This window comes from Pan troglodytes, chromosome 9 (assembly GCF_028858775.2).
Source record: "Pan troglodytes isolate AG18354 chromosome 9, NHGRI_mPanTro3-v2.0_pri, whole genome shotgun sequence".
Taxonomy (NCBI): domain Eukaryota; kingdom Metazoa; phylum Chordata; class Mammalia; order Primates; family Hominidae; genus Pan; species Pan troglodytes.
The window spans coordinates 66343977-66359026 of NC_072407.2; the positions used below are offsets into that span (position 1 = coordinate 66343977).

General features: G+C 60.6%; 2 protein-coding genes and 1 long non-coding RNA gene across 6 annotated transcripts in view; 2 read left to right on the forward strand and 1 right to left on the reverse strand.

Annotated features, from left to right (window-relative positions):
* MACROD1 (mono-ADP ribosylhydrolase 1) overlaps positions 1 to 15050 on the reverse strand; it is a 167889-nt gene that overhangs the window by 28944 nt on the left and 123895 nt on the right. The window lies entirely within an intron of this gene.
* LOC107967110 (uncharacterized) lies at positions 2627 to 6616 on the forward strand. Its single transcript, XR_010147227.1, has 5 exons — positions 2627 to 2867; positions 3663 to 3820; positions 5885 to 5961; positions 6097 to 6220; positions 6503 to 6616. It is a non-coding gene; the product is annotated as an uncharacterized LOC107967110 (long non-coding RNA).
* FLRT1 (fibronectin leucine rich transmembrane protein 1) overlaps positions 9059 to 15050 on the forward strand; it is an 83281-nt gene continuing 77289 nt past the window's right edge. The window contains exon 1 of one of the 2 annotated variants that reach the window (XM_016921131.4): positions 9059 to 9287. The gene's annotated coding sequence lies outside the window, so the exon portion shown is untranslated. Of the gene's footprint in view, positions 9288 to 9809; positions 9904 to 15050 lie in introns of those variants that run through there. The other variant, XM_003313041.6, reaches the window with a different exon arrangement.

Sequence of the window (15050 nt, forward strand, 5' to 3'; positions counted from 1 at the left end):
ATCAGCCTCTGTATTTCCTCTGGAGCCCACACCCTGTGCCCATAACGACCTCATCCTCTGATGTGTTTGCTGGTTTATTAACAGCATGGCAGCCTGTGGGGAGACGACCTCATCTGCTTTGTACATTCCTGGATCCCAAAGGCCAGCATGGCCTGGCACCTAAGAGCTCCTCTTATGACTACTCATTCATTCAACAGACATTGATGAGGCCACCGATGTCACAGAGGGTTAGCAGTGGGGAAGGGGCTTTGCAGAGGGGAGTGTGGCTGAGAGGAGGGCAGAGAGGTGACCAGGCCCACGGGGCCCTCCCTGATCCTTCTCCCACAGTCATGGGGTGTCATGGCGGGTGCTGGAGCTGGGAGCAGCAGGGTTGGTCTTGCCCTTTAGAAAGACCCCCTTTAGAGCTGGGGAAGGGAGCAGATTGAAGAGGTGGTCCTGGAGGCAGGGGCTGCAGGGATGGTGGTGGCTGAGGATGGGTTGAGGGAGGGCTGGGAGAGGCGGCATGATTGAGCCCATGGGACCAAAGAGAAGACCGTGGAGATGGGACTGGATCAAGGATGCGATTGGCTCAGAACTGGCTCAATCCAGTCAATGGAAGAGCACATGGTCTATGAAGACACAGTGGTAGCTGTAGCCCCGCCACCCTCCTGCCCATGCTGGCTTCCACCACCCTCTGCAGGAAGCTGGGAAGGGGCTCATTCATGTCTAGCGCACCCAGAGGCTCAGGTCTTAACCTCTGGGGTTATAGGTTATAGCCTCCCCCTGGCCCCCAGTGACCGCTTTGAACACTTCCCCAGACGCTGACTGTAAGCACTACACTCGGCCTACAATTTCCGTGGGAGGATCCTCCCGGGGACCCCAGCAAGGAGCCCTTGACCTAGGTTCCCCTCCCCCACCACGGATTTGAAACCAAGGCCCTAGAAGGAAAGGAACTGGAAGAAGGTGGCACAGCTGAATTGTCACTTTGCTTTTTAGAATACGAAGTGTTGCACCAAGGCCAAAAACGTTCCCTTCTCAGTAAAGACAGAGGAAAGGCAGCAGCCACTTGCTGCACAGGGAATCTAAGTCAGACACCAGGAAGCACCGTCCTCTGCCTGCCAGGCACCCGCCGCCTCTCTGCAGCCAGTGGCTGCTCACCCTGAGGCTGCCCAGGACTCTCAGGATGCGGGGCTGGGCAGGCGGAAGAAGCAGTTGTGTCTGACTCTAAAACTAGTGCTTCCCCAGTGGGGAGTGCTGGGGAGGCGCATGGGAAGGGCCGGGTGGGGTGGGGACCAGGCCTTCTAGTTCCCTGCTGTCCCCAGCGCCAGGGCCTGTGCTGAGGGTCTGGAGCCAAGGGTGCCCCTTGCCCTGTGTTATTACCCCTCCCAGGCCTTGTCCTGTGGGGACACGAGAGGACCCTAGCCTGGTCCCTGCCTGCCTGCCTACCTTAGGGCCCCCCTGGCCTGGGCGCCTCCTCTTCTCTGTTCCCCTGCCCTCCCAGCTTGGGCTCCACGCTGCAGAGGGAGGAGGGAGAGGGAGGAGGGAAAAGGGTGGAGGGAGGTGGGAGGCAGGAGGCGGAAAGAAGGAGCAGGAGGCAGGAGGAGGTCAGTGTGGCAGCCATTGGTATGCGAGGCCCGGCCTCAGCCCCTCTGCTCCCTCCACGGCCCAGCCTTTCTGCTCAGCTCTTTAAGAATCCCTCCTCGGCAGCGGCAGCGTGCTGGTTGCTGGGCAACCCCATCGCGCCCCGCCCCCTGCCGCTGGCGCTGGCCCTCTTTCCCTCCCCCTCCTCCCGCAGCTCCTCCCAGTGCCCCCAGCCTCAGCGGCGCTGGTGCTCCTAGCTCAGAACCTGCCAGGCCTGGCCGCTGGGGGCACCTTTGCCCGGCAGGTAAGTGGCTTTGAGTGACTACATCCAGCCCCAGCTCTGGAGTACAGCTCTGCCTCCCAGGACTCAGGGAGGGAGACCCTGGGCTTAGGACACTCTTTCTCCTTACTTCCCTGCCCCTGGAGCACCTAGGCCAGCAGGCGAGGGCAGGTGAGGGGTCCCAGAAGATGCCATCTGTTTCCGCAACCCCAGCTCTGCAGCCCCAGGACTCTGGGAGAGGGACCCTGGACTCAGGGCACCCCACCTCAGACTCTCCCATCCCCACCTCCCCGCCCCAGGGCACCATCTGTGGCCTTAGCTTTATTGGTGTCTGTTGGGGGACAGAGACAACCCAAGGGGAAGGGCGAGGAGCCGCTTGAGTTCCCAGTGAGGTGGGGAGTGGCCACCTGCTGGGGTTGATTGAGCCGGGTGCTGGGATGTGGGCGCTGGGCCTCAAGAGCCTTTGCGCTGTGGGGGAGGCTGAGGCCATAAAGCAGCTCACACGGGCAGAGGAACGGGAGGGGAGATGAGGGGGCTGCAGAGCTTGGAGCCCCTGAAACAGGAATCTGGCGGCCGGCAGAAGAGGCACAGTGACGGGGTGGGGGGATCCCCAATAGAGGTCTCTGAGACACCAATCTCAGAGCCTCCTGCATCCCCTACCTCGGGCAGTCACAGGGACCCCGTCCCCTGGCTCCCTGATGTCTTGGGGCTGCCACCCTCTCTTTGGATCAGGCCCCACCTCTCGCTCCCAATGGCATCCCCTTCCTCACTGTCCCGGGGGTCCAGCCCCCATTTGCTTCCACCTGCCACAGACTCTGCACCAGCCAGAAGGCCCAGTCTCTCTCCTGGAGGCCCTTCCCAGCCCACCCTGCGCAGCTGGCCTCGCCCCCACCCCCCTCTCGGACCCATGCCCATGAGCTGCTCATCACACAGCCCTCCCTACCCTGGCTGAGGCTGGTGTCTCCACAGGGCTGTCTTTCAGGACACAGTTCACATCTCCTTCCTGAACTTGGGATGTGTGTAACAGGTGAATGACAGCTGGAGTAAAGGAAGGTCTAAATCACCGCAAAAAGCATATCCTCTGCTGGGAATGATCGCTGAGAAGGGAGGGAGCCGGGAGAGGCAGCCCTGAGTGTCTGGAAGGGATGGGGGCAGGGGAGGTGATGTCACTGGTGGGGAGCAGAGGAAGCTCCCAAGGGAAGGAGGGGCCCATGAGAGAAGCCTGGCCACCAATCGCCTCAGTCCTGCTGGGGCTGGGGGCTGACCAGCTGACAGGTGGAACAACCACCCCCCCGGGTGACACAGTCTTGCCGCTGCCCAGGCCTGCGTTCCCACCCTCTCTGGCGTCTGTCTCCCCACCCACCCAGGGGCAGCTGGTTAGACCTGATCTCCCCCGTCATGTCTCCATCACCCCCCAAACTCACACCCAGACTCCACCCACTCCCCAGTAGCTGGATGTGCATCTGGCCCCCCAGAACCCCAGGAGCCATCATCTCCGGGCAATTCCCAGTTTTATGAATGATGGTTGGCCTTGGGACAGCTCCGTCATTGTTGCCTTGAAGGGCTCTGTCAGCCTGATGCTCGCTCCTGTTTAATGTTCTGTCCATTCATTCATTCACCACATTCACCAATGCCTGACCATGCTGTCCCCACATGCTGGACACTGTAGCAGGGGTTGGGGTCATGCAGGAACCCAAATAGGCCCGGCTGTGCCCTCAAGGTGCCCACAGTCTGGTGCAGAGATGAATACTAACAAAACACACATCACTGGACACAGGTGCCTGTGATTCTAAGTCACGCTACTATTGTACGTACTCCCCAGGAAGCAAACACAATGCCAGAGAAAAAATCAGCCACACCCGGATCTTAGAGATGTGGACATGTTGGCCGGTAGATGAAAAACGCAGTCATAGAAATCATAAGCAATCACCAACGAGCTGAGTGCTACAAAACAGAAGTGGAGGAGGGAGACAGAAGAAGGTGACCTAATCGGGAAGGTGGGGTTAGAAGCTGGGCATGGTGGCAGCACCTGCAATTCCAGCTACTCGGGAGGCTGAGGTGGGAGCATCGCTTGAGCTCAGGAGTTCGAATCCAGCCTGGGCAACATAGTAGATCCTGTCTCTTAAAAAAAAAAAAGGAAGGTGGGTGGGTGGTGGGGATGTGGGGGTTAGGGACGCCTTTCTGATGATAGGTTGGCCAGGCTCTGGGCTGATGAGGAGGAGTTGGTTAGGACTGGAGAGGCGGAAGGGTGCAGAGAAGTAAGACCCTTGTTTCAAGGCCTGGGGGCAGGAGCATGCTGAAGGGAGGGATGAGGATGAGGAGGAGGCAGGCACTGGAGCAGGGCTGGAGGGGTGCTCTTGTCCTGGCTGGCAGCCTCCCCGGTGCCAGTGGCCTGGTCTGACCTGCCTTGGGCCCCTCCCTGCTCCCAGCACCAGTCCTGGGGGTTGCTGACTTCACCCTACCTGGCTTTGTCCCTTCTGTGCCTGCTCCTTGGGGCACCCTCTCTGGGACTTTCCTCCTGGGCTGGAGGTCTTGCTCTCTGGCTCTCCCTGAAGCTCTGCGCCAGGGCCCACCCTCCTGGTCCTAGACCTTGTGCTTAGAGGGGAGAAGCCCCAGCCCTCTGTGTTGTGCATAATGGTGGGAGGGGAGCACAGTGGAGTTAGAACTTGGATCAGAGAAGCTGCTGGAGCCTGCCTGCCTGCCTGCCTTCCTTCCTTTTTTTTTTTTTTTTTTTTTTTTTTGTGACGTAGTCTCACTCTGTCACCCAGGCTGGAGTGCAGTGGCACAATCTCTGTTCACTGGCAACCTCCGCCTCCCAGGTTCAAGTGATTCTCCTGCCTCAGCCTTCCCAGTAGCTGGGATTACAGGCATCCGCCACCATGCCAGCTAATTTTTGTATTTTTAGTAGAGACGGGGTTTTGCCATGTTGGCCAGGCTGGTCACGAATGGCTGACCTCAAGTGATCCACCTGCCTCGGCCTCCCAAAGTGCTGGGATTACAGGCGTGAGCTACTGCACCCGGCCACTGCTGGAGCTTTCTGATGTGTGCTGGCCTGGTGTCCCTGAAGTGGCGTGCACAGCCTGCCTATCCAGAGGTTACATATCCATGCATTCGTGTGAACATCCCGTAGTATACTGGGGCATCACTGGGGCCCCGAGCTAGGAGTCCACCCCCTCCTTGGAGGTGATACCCAGGCTGGGGCCTATGGGGAAGGCTGAGGCCAGGGTTGTGCCCTCTGAACATCTGCAATTTGTCCTTGCCTTGGTGCCAACCCCTGACCACTGCCCTGGGATGGCTTCATGCCTGGATGCCCAGCACAGAGCCGGGGGCTAAGGGTCCCTGATGATGACCACAGACCCCACCCCCCAGTGAGGAAGACCCTGTTCCTCCCTTGAGTCAAGTCACCTCCTTCCCCTGCCCCCAGCTGAGAACAGGCCCAAGTGAAGCCAGGGGTGGCCCAGCTTTAGTTGACCACAGTCTAATAATGGTGAGTCGTATTGTATACTTTGTATACTTCACTGTATACGAGGCACTTTCCTCCTGGGACCTCACTGGACTCTCGCTAGCCCTAGGAGGTCTGAGATGGCCCTGTTAAGATAAGGAAATGGAGGCACAGCAAGGCTAGGATGGTGCCCAGGGCCGATGGCTGGTGAGTTGCAGGATGGCGAGCAGGACCCAGATTTAGGGGCTCCAGAGAGGGTAGATGGCAGCTGGAGAGGTAAGGATGCTTCGGGCAGGGCCAGGGTGACCTTGGCTGCCCGGTGGTAAGGCCCACCCCACCAGGCTGCGTGGGTTACTGCCCCTCTGGGAGCCGGGAAGCTGGGGCTTGGTGAGCTCAAGGTTGAACCTACAAATCATTGCCAGGTGACTTGAGCTGCCCTTGCGGCTGAGTGCATCCCCCATGAGTGCCCAGCAGGGACTAGCTCAGTCCTCCAGCCCAAGGCCACACTGCCTTTACCAGTCACCTGTGTCCTCCTGGAGCCCACAGCTCCCAGGGGCTCGGCAAGGGTTTGTTGACTGAACAGCGATCTTTCTGACTCTCAGAGCCCACTGTCCCCTTCCTGGAATGACACTCCCTCGTGGTGCCCTACTCCTTCCAAGATAAAGAAGAGGCACTCCAGGTTTGTCTAAGACCCTGCACACCCATCCTGGCTGACACCAGCCACCTCATCTTCCACTATCCGCCCCCTAGCTTCTGTCCCCCACTCTAACCAAGAATTCCTGAGCCTCAAAGCCCAGGCTGTTTCATGTCACAGCAACTGTGAGCTTCTGCTGTCTGCAAGAACATCCCTCCTGCCCCTCCAAGACCCAGGTCAAGAGGCACCTCCCTGAGGAAGCTGATGTCAAAATCGACTTGGCCCTCTGTCTTGGGGTCACGAGGTAATGCCTGCTTCAGCAAGATCTTGCTAAGCCATAACTGTCTAGGTGCCCAGCCCCCATGCTGGAATTTCAGCTTTGCCAGGGCGAGATCCAGCAGGGCCCGATTCACTTCTGGTCCCTGGTGCCCTAAACAGCACCTGGCACACAGTGGACTCCCAGCCATATCCCCCGAACTGTGCACAGCCACCAGGCATGGCTGAGCGGGTTATTCCATCAGCTTTGTGGAATATCGTGCAGCTGTTAAAACCACAATTATGAAGATGATTTTTGTTTGTTTTTTAGGGACAAGGTTGCCCAGGCTGGAGTGTCGTGGCACGATCATAGCTCACTGCAGCCTCAACCTCCTGGGCTCAAGTGATCCTCTCGCCTCAGCCTCCTGAGTAGCTGGGACTACAGGTGCCTAATTTTTTTTTTTTAATTATTTTTTGCCGGGTGTGGTGGCTCATGTCTGTAATCCCAGCACTTTGGGAGGCCGAGTTGGGTGGATCACCTGAGGTCAGGAGCTTGAGACCAGCCTGGCCAACATAGTGAAACCCCGTCTCTGCTAAAAATACAAAAATTAGCCAGGCGTAGTGGTGCATTCCTGTAGTTCCAGCTACTCGGGAGGCTGAGGCAGGAGAATTGCTTGAACCTGGGAGGCAGAGGTTGCCATGAGCTGAGATCGTGCCATTGCACTCCAGCCTGGGCGACAAGAGTGAAACGCCGCCCCCCCCCAAAAATTATTATTTTTTTTTTTTTGTATTTTTTTTTATCTCAAACTCCTGGTCTCAAGCAATCATCCCACCACAGCCCCCCAAAGCTCTGGGATTACAGGTGTGAGCCACCATGGCTGGCTCGAAGATAACATTTTGATATCTAAGTGTGACATGTCAAACAGAGCTACAATCATACAATCCATTCCACTGCGAGGCATTGAGTGCCCGCGCTCTGTGCCAGCTCTGTGGCTTGGTGTGGGGGTGGCAGGGATAGAAAGGGGTCTCTCCTTCAAGACATTTAGTTCAGAAGAGGAGGAAGGCTTGAACATAATTCCTGAGCCACACGCCAAGTGCTGGGATGGAGGAATGACAGAGCCCCAGGGCCACACGTCCATCTGGGGGTCTGGGAAGGCGGGACGGAAACCACAGCTCTGTAAAAATTACAGCCGTCTCTGCATGGACAAGCCTGGAAGGGAGCAGAGGAACGGAAGCTGTTGACGCCACAGGGCGGTGGCATTGTGGGTGATTTTTCTTTCTTTTATTGTTGGTATAATGCTGTTTGGGCAATAAATAAAAATTGGGAGGAAAAAATAGCTGTTTGGTGAATTGAGTAGAAATTGGGAGAAAGAAGAAAGGGAGTTAAGGGGAGGGAAGTTAGAAGGGTGAAGTGAGGAGGGAAGAGGCAGGAAGGGCAAAGACAGGCGCATGCAGAGCGCACAGAGGCCAGAGGCGGCGGCCTCAGGCTAGGCCCCAGGTTGTTCCCGGACTGGGCGCAAGAGGGCTGGGTTTGCACAGGGAAAGGAGGGGGAGAGGTGCTGGAGTCTCTGTAGGGGGGACCCTCCCCAAGGGGATCTGGGAGGGCATCCCAGAGGGGAGGTGGCCCCCAGGCCTCGATGGACAGCAAAGAGCAGGGCCGGCAGAGGGGGTCCCAGCCAGACTGTGGGCGGTCTGAGGGTGGATCAGGAGCAATGGGGCCCTGGTGGGGGCTCTGGGCAGGCTTGGGACTCAGAGCAGCCACTGACAAGGTGATGAGGTCTGACCAGGGCAGGCCAGGCTGGGTATATGGGAGAGTCCCTTACTTAGTGTCCCAGCGAATGCCAAGAGCACGGGGACTTTCAGGCTAAGAGGAGGCTGTCTGGTCTAAACACTCCCTCACCCCACCCGGATGCCACCCACAGGCATGAACATCTTCCCAGTCTCTAATAGGTGCCAGGCACTGGGCCAGCCACCCTCCCATTCAAGGTCTTCTTCATCTCTCACAGTAACCTTTGGAGCTAGGTAGTAACGGTCCCATTTCACAATCCAGGACACTGAGGCTGGGAGAGGTTCAGCAACTTGGCCAAGGTCACAGTCAGCTGGGGATGGGAGGGGGCGCTGGCATGGGACCCTGGCACTGCCCCCTTAATAGGTGGGAGGGGTACTGCTGGGGAGCGCCCGGGTGTTTACAGCACGCGGCGGATGAGAGGGTCTGCCCAGGGAAGGGGCGCCAGGCAGGAAGGAAGGGGTTACTTTGGCATGCAGAGTAGGCGGTGGGTACCTGTTTGTGAATGAATGCACGGGTGGACGGATGAATGAATGAATGAATGAATGAATGGCTGGAGGGATGGTTGAATGAGTGGGTGCGGAGAGGAGGGTGTTGGGGAGGCGGCGCGTGAGCTAGAACCCCTTTCTCCCCCGCCTCCACGGTGGAGGTTGGCTTTGGGAGCCTCCCTCCCCCAACTCCCTAGAGGGGTCGGCTCCCCCACCCGCCCTTCCCCCAGCCAGTTTAGCCTAGGGCGGGGGAGGGGGGCGCGGAGGCCGCTTCTCCCCGGCTGGGCCAGAGTCCCCGCGCGGCGGCGCAGCCTCCCGCGCCGGGTCCCGCCGGCCAGTGCGCAGCGCGGCGCCCCCGCCCCCGCCGCCTCCTCCCCGCCCGCTGCCTCCCCCTCCTCCTCCTCACCCTCCCCTCCTCCTCCTCTCCCTCCCCGCTCCGCGCCTGCACGCACGGCCCCCGCCGCCGCCGCCGCGAGGGGAGAGGCGGCCGCACAGCCTGGTTCCCCGCGCCCTGCTCGCCGCCGCCGCTCGCGCGGGCACCGCCGCTGGTCCCCGCCCCGCCGCCGAGCGCACCCGCCCGGGCACACGCACCCCGCCGCTGGACGCACCCCCCGCACTCCTCCCGCGGCTCCGCCGGGCGCCCGAGCCGGGCAGATGCGCCGCCGCGCGCCCCCAGCTCTGGGCCCGCCACCGTGCTCTGCCGCGCGCCGGGGGCTCCTCTCCCGGGCCCCCCTGGGCGCCCTCCGGCTCTGGTTCCCGCCCGCTCCTTGGAATAACCCCTGAGGCTCCAGCCGTCACCGCAAAGTTTCCCGAGGAGACCCGCCTCCCCGGCCGCTGCGCAGGTAGGGCTGGCTGCACCGGGCGGGGGTCGGGGTCCGCGCGTCTGGGACAGGGCGCCAGAGCCGACGGGGCGGGGGCCGGGGGCCCGGGGGCACCGAAGCGCCACGGGGTCAGGCAGCCTGGCTTTGCCCCAGAGCGGCGGGAGATGGGACGCCCAGCCTTTGGGATTTGGGGTGGGGGTCCCTGAGTCAAGAGCCAAGCACCAGTAGCGGTGGCGCTGGCCCCGCCGCGGGGAGGCGCGGGGTGCGCAGCCGGCGGCTCAGCTCTCCCGAGCCGAGGCTGGAAAGGGCGGGGGCTCAGCTGGAGCTCTAGTCCAAGCCCTCGCTGCACCCCCCAGGGAGGGGGCCTGGCCCGTGGGGGGCGTCAGGCCGGTCATGTGGGTCCCAGCTCCCGCACTCGGGAACCGGAGGGGGGCGCGCGGCCAGGGACAGCCGGCCGGCCCGGGCGCCGCGCTCCCGTCCCCACCAGCCGCGTGAGTCACGGTTGGAGCGAGGTTTTATTTTTAAAACGACTTCAAGGGGGGCATGAGCAGCCTCCAACTTCCCTCCCTGTGCGCGCTGTGGACCGTCAGCCCTGAGCCGGGCGGGGGCTGGGGCCGTACACCTGGCGGCTGGAACGGTGAGACCGTGGTGCCTGGGCGGGGGGCGGCGGGCACCCCCCATCCCCCAGCTCTCAAGACAAGGAGGCGGCCCGACCCGGCGGCGCACGCCCCTCCTCGCGGGCACTGGAGACCCCGGGGAGGAAGGCTGGGGAGTGTTGTCGCCCAGCTGCAGGGAACCGTGGTTGATCAGAGCTCCCCGAGGAGGAGAAAGTTGTGGAGCAGGGACACCAGGGAGCTGCCACAGCCTTCCCGGTGGCCCCGGGAGGCCTTCGAGGCCCTCCAGGGTGGGCAGTTTTGAGAGAATACAGCCCAGCTGGGGTGTGCCAGGCCCCCGAGGCCCAAGCCAGAGCTCTGATGTGAATAAATACAGCCAAGGCTTGGGACGGAGGTGAAGGGTGACTGAGAACAGCCCTGCCTCACCGCGGCCCCTACGCCCTCGGGTTGGATGGAAACCAGCCTCTCCACATCCCCCTCCCCAGGTGGCTCAGGAGTTAGGAAGGAGGCTGCCTGTGGGGGGGACCCACGATGCCACTGTGGAGGGAGGTGGCTGGGGCACCCTGTCTCTGCCCGGCGGCCGCGGGGGAGGCAGCCGCCGCGCTCAGGGGCTCCAGATTCCAGTTTCTGGAGTTGAAAGCTACTGCATCTCTTCCGCCAGCCCCGGGAGGAGAGGCGCAGACATCACCTGTCAGCTGGTGCTGACTCCGTGGGCGACTGTTCAGGGCTTCCTCAGAAGGTTTAAAATGGAAATGGCCTGAGCTGACAGGGCCCGTGCCTGGGAGGGGACGCTGCCTAGCTGGGCCAGCAGTGAGGGGGCCCTGGTAGGTGTGAGGGGCAGGAAGAGCTGAGGGCTGTCACATATCTGGCTGAAGGGTCGGCCATGGGCACAGGGTGTGTGTGTGTGTGCGCACCCAGTCCCACGTTCTTTCCCAGACACAGAGACTGGATACTCTTCAGTAAAAAGCACCCTGACCCCAGCATGGAGGCTCCGTAGCCCACACCCCCAAGGCAGCTTTGGCCTGCTGGACTTCACCTAGACCTGGGTCTGTGCGTCCGCACTCTACCATTTATTGGTCCCTCCACCTCCCTGTGCCTCAGTTTCCCTTGTTGGTAAAATGGGGTTGATAGTGCCACCTCCTGAGCCTGAGCCGGGGTGCTGCTTTGTAAGTGCATTTGACGCATGTTGTTAGTGGTCCTGCTCCTGGACTGGAGGATTCTCAAGGGCTGAGGGTATCTGCAGGGACTTCAGAGGGTCGGGGGGTCGGATTTTCCCACCACCAGCCAGTGTGCTGTCACTGGACTTCATCCTCACGCTGGCCCTCAGTGGCAGCGCCCTGTGTCCCCTCCTCCCCATCTCCGAGGCCTCCCATGGAAGCCCCTGGGAGGTCCGCCCAGCTGTTTCTAAGGAGGTGATGGGGAGGGGGTGCTGCCATCCCACTGGTCACCCACTGCCAGAGGTGTACAGACTCAGCTCTGTAGAGATTGATGCCTGGTGGCTGAGCCTGTGTCGCATTCACTGGGTGACCCTGGGCCTGCAGCCTCCCCTCTGGGACCGGCTTCCTTGCCTGCGCAGGGGTTTACAGCAGTTGTCCCACAGAGAGGATGTCTGGGTGTTCTGCGTGTGGGTGCAGGGAAGGGCAGTGCACACATGAGCAGGTGGCATCTGTGCTCGCTTCAAAGTTAGCTGAGAGGACTAGGGCTCCAGGTGGCCTTGACCCTGCGGGTGTTGAGGGACGGAGAGGTGGGTGTAGAGCCCAGAGGCCAGCACGGGGGCAGCTGTCAAGTGGCTGCTCTGGTGCAGGGGGAGGATGAGGCCTCCGGGATCTAGCTGGGCACAGCCACCTCTGCCCAGTCATGGGGCTAGCAGCCCCCTCCCCAGCCAGCCAGACATCCCCAGAATCAGGGCTGGACATGGCCTGATCTCAGAGATAGGGCCTGTATGGGGCTGTGTGGGTCTGGCTGTGCTGGCCCTTCTGCTCTAGAGTCTGGAAATGATATCAACCACCTAGTCATCCCTGTTGATTGTGTTCCTGGGACACTAGAATGCCATCACAGGGTCCTAAGGACTTTCGGTTCCTGGGGAGGGTTTCTCTACCTGGCCTGCTAACCTTCGGCAAGTGACCCGTCTTCCTCATCTGTAGGGTGGGGTAACAGCAGTACCTACCTTGGGGAGGCACCCACTTTGAGAGGATGCGTATGAGGTTTCTAGCAGAGTTCATGCCTAGCAATGTGGGGCCCTTGCCTAGTCTGCACCCCTCGTTCACTGTGGGCCAAGGGCTTTCAGCTTCTTCAGGCCTTGGGGTGGCAGGGAGGACTGAGGTGGCCCTCATCCCCTGCAGGCAGGGGCCATCCACTCTGGTACCTGGCCCAAGGGGCAGTGGGAAATGCCCCAGAGCAAGGGGGAGCTGGAGGGCTTTTGCTGAGGCCCCTTATAGGATGGGGTGTGTGAGGCATGTGGGTGAGCGAGCGTGGGTGGACAAGAAGGGGCGTGGGTGTGGCGAGGGTGCTAACTGCCTATAGTGGGGTGGGTGGGGACTGCCCCGGGGGTAGCTTTCCCTGCTCACTGGCAGAGGAGAGCGCCAGCCTCTGGGAGGCCCAGGCCCCAGGCCCTGGCTGCTGCCCCCGGTGTACTGCCTTCCAAGTGTGTTTGAGGTCGGGGTGGTGGGGGGGGTCCCTCCTCAGAACCTGTGTTGTTCTGCTGGAGACAAAGTTCAGGCTCTGGCTGGCCCACGAGGCAGCTGCATTCTGTCCTCTGCCATGGGACACTCACCCTGAGAGGGCCAGGGCTGCGGTGTGGGGCAGACTGGATGGCCGGGAGGAGACGGGAAAAGGACAGCACCCCTGTTTTGCCCTCCTCCCCCCGGACAGCCTGCCTGGAGTTCTCTGGCAGCAGCTGGAGACGCCAAGAGGGTTCCATGGAGCAGGCTGTGTTTGTGCAGGCCTGTGTTTGCCTGTTTACCATCGCTCGAGGCCCCCAGAGCACTGCCGCTCCCCTGGGCCAGCGGCTCTGCAGATGATGTCAGGGTTTGGGGGCCTCTCCTTGCTTTGTGGAGGTTGTTTGCTGGATTCCTGCAGCCCTGGGTTTTAAAATGACAACCTGCAGAGCTGGTGGCTAGTGAGGGTGGGGGAGAGGACAGGGAGGAAGATGGGTGGGAGTTTGGGGCTGAAGCCATGGAGGATAAATGGGCTGGCCCACCAGTGCTCCTCTGGCACGCCTGGCTCCCTGGCTCTTCTGTTTTCCCTTCCCTTACTCCTTCCCTCCTTTCCTGCTCATTCATTCATTCATTCATTCATTCATTCTTGAGATAATCATTGAGCATTAGTTATTGCCAGGCACAGTGCTGGGCTCTGGGACAAAAGTGGGGAACAAAAGCAGTGGGTGTCTTGCCCTCAGGGCGCTTCCAGTCAGATGTGGTGTCAGACATTAGTCAGATCTACCTCTTCCCCGTGAAGCCTTGGCTCTGAAGGCGCAAAGTGGTGAGGTCAAGTAACAGAGGGGCCTGCTGAGGGGTGGGATTGAGGGGGACTTCCCAGGGAAGGGGGTGCTTAAGACGTGAAGAGTGAGCTGGAGCCAGGGAAGGGCAGGGACAGAAACAAGGGCCTGGAGGACAGGATGGATGGAGAGGGCTGCATGGAGACCCCCGGCAGGAGGGCAGAGGGGCTCAAGGCACCTGGCCAGGGCTGGGGCTGGTAGGCTGTCTCCCTGGGTCTCTGTGGCCCATCCATCTCCAGCTCTCTCAGGATTCCTGGGTCTGCCTCAGGGACCCTCTGCCTGTCCTTGCAGATGGGCCTCTGGAAGAGAGGGCTTCCTAGGCCCGGGATGCCAGGTCCCCTTTTCCTGAGAGCTGTGTGTTCACCTGCGTAGACAGGTTGCCCCAGCATCTGATGGGCTGTGAGACAAATGTGGGCTTGTTTATGACGGGGGCGGTAGCCCTGGGTGGACCGAGAGCTATTGGTGATGAAGGAGAGTCCGCAGAAACCCTCCCCAGCCCTGAATGTTCCCGGTGCAGGGAAGTGGGCTGGAGTGCAGGCAGAGGGAGAAGAGAATGAAGGGGCTGTGTCCTGGAGGGCCCCGGACCCGGCTGTATGGGGCTCAGCTAGCCACTAGGGGACACTGCCTCCCAGGCAGACCGCAGGACCCAGGCATCCGACGTCCGGCCAGGCCCCAGGTGCGGCAGGCTCTGCTTCAAGGGGTCAAAGGGCATCCTCATGGGCAGACGGGGTCTATTGTCTGGCTGGCAGGGAGGCAGTGGCCGGGCTGGTTGGGGATGGCTTATACTTAATTAAAACTGGGATTAAAACTGGGGTCACGGGGCGCTAGTCCTGGCCATTCCTGCCCGCATCACTCTCCAGAGGCAGCTCTGTGGCAGTATTTTTTTCACGCCCCTTTCCCTCCTTCTGCCTGAATTAATCGTTGGCACCAGATTACAACAGATTTAGCAAACTGTAAAAAAAAAAAAAAAAAAAAAAAAAAAAAAAAAGAGAGCATGAGCGAGAGAGGAAGAGAGAAAAGAAAGGAGGGAATGCCTTCCGTGAGGAGCCGGCATTTATCTCCAGAAGCAAATTGCTCTTCTTGAACCATTCCTGCCGCCCCCCACCCCTCCACCCCCCGTGACGCCTGGGAAATGCTGCTCGGGAAAATGTCCTCAAAAATGCTGCCGGGTGCTGGAGCCAGGAGGGGCTTTTCCTGGGGGAGGTCAGCCAGGGGCTGAGGAGGAGAGGAGAGCTCAGGGGAGTGAGGAGGGTGCCCGGGGCTGCTCTGGAGGGTGTGTTGGGGGACACCTGGCTGGTTCTGAGTGGTGGCAGAGGTGGGGCTTCATGTAGGGCAGAGCGAGTGAACGGATGAATGAATGGAAAAAGGGGTGCAGCCAGGACCGAATGACCGCCTCGGGAGCTGGTGTGGTGGCAGTGGAGGGTCCAGCCTGCCCATCAGGATTCCTAGGGACAAAATCCGAGGGACTGAGCTCTCTCAAGCGACATAGCATCTTGGGTCTTGGATCCAATTCCACTTCTCTCTGGTCAGACCAGAGGGGGCCTGGCTTTGGTTCAGGGAATCTGGCTGTTAGGGGGTGGGTGTCTGGCCCTAGGGACATGGCAAGTCGCAGAGGGTCACGGGAGTTTCACCTCAAGGCTGAGGGTGCCCCGCCCAGTTAAAGCACAGGAGTGA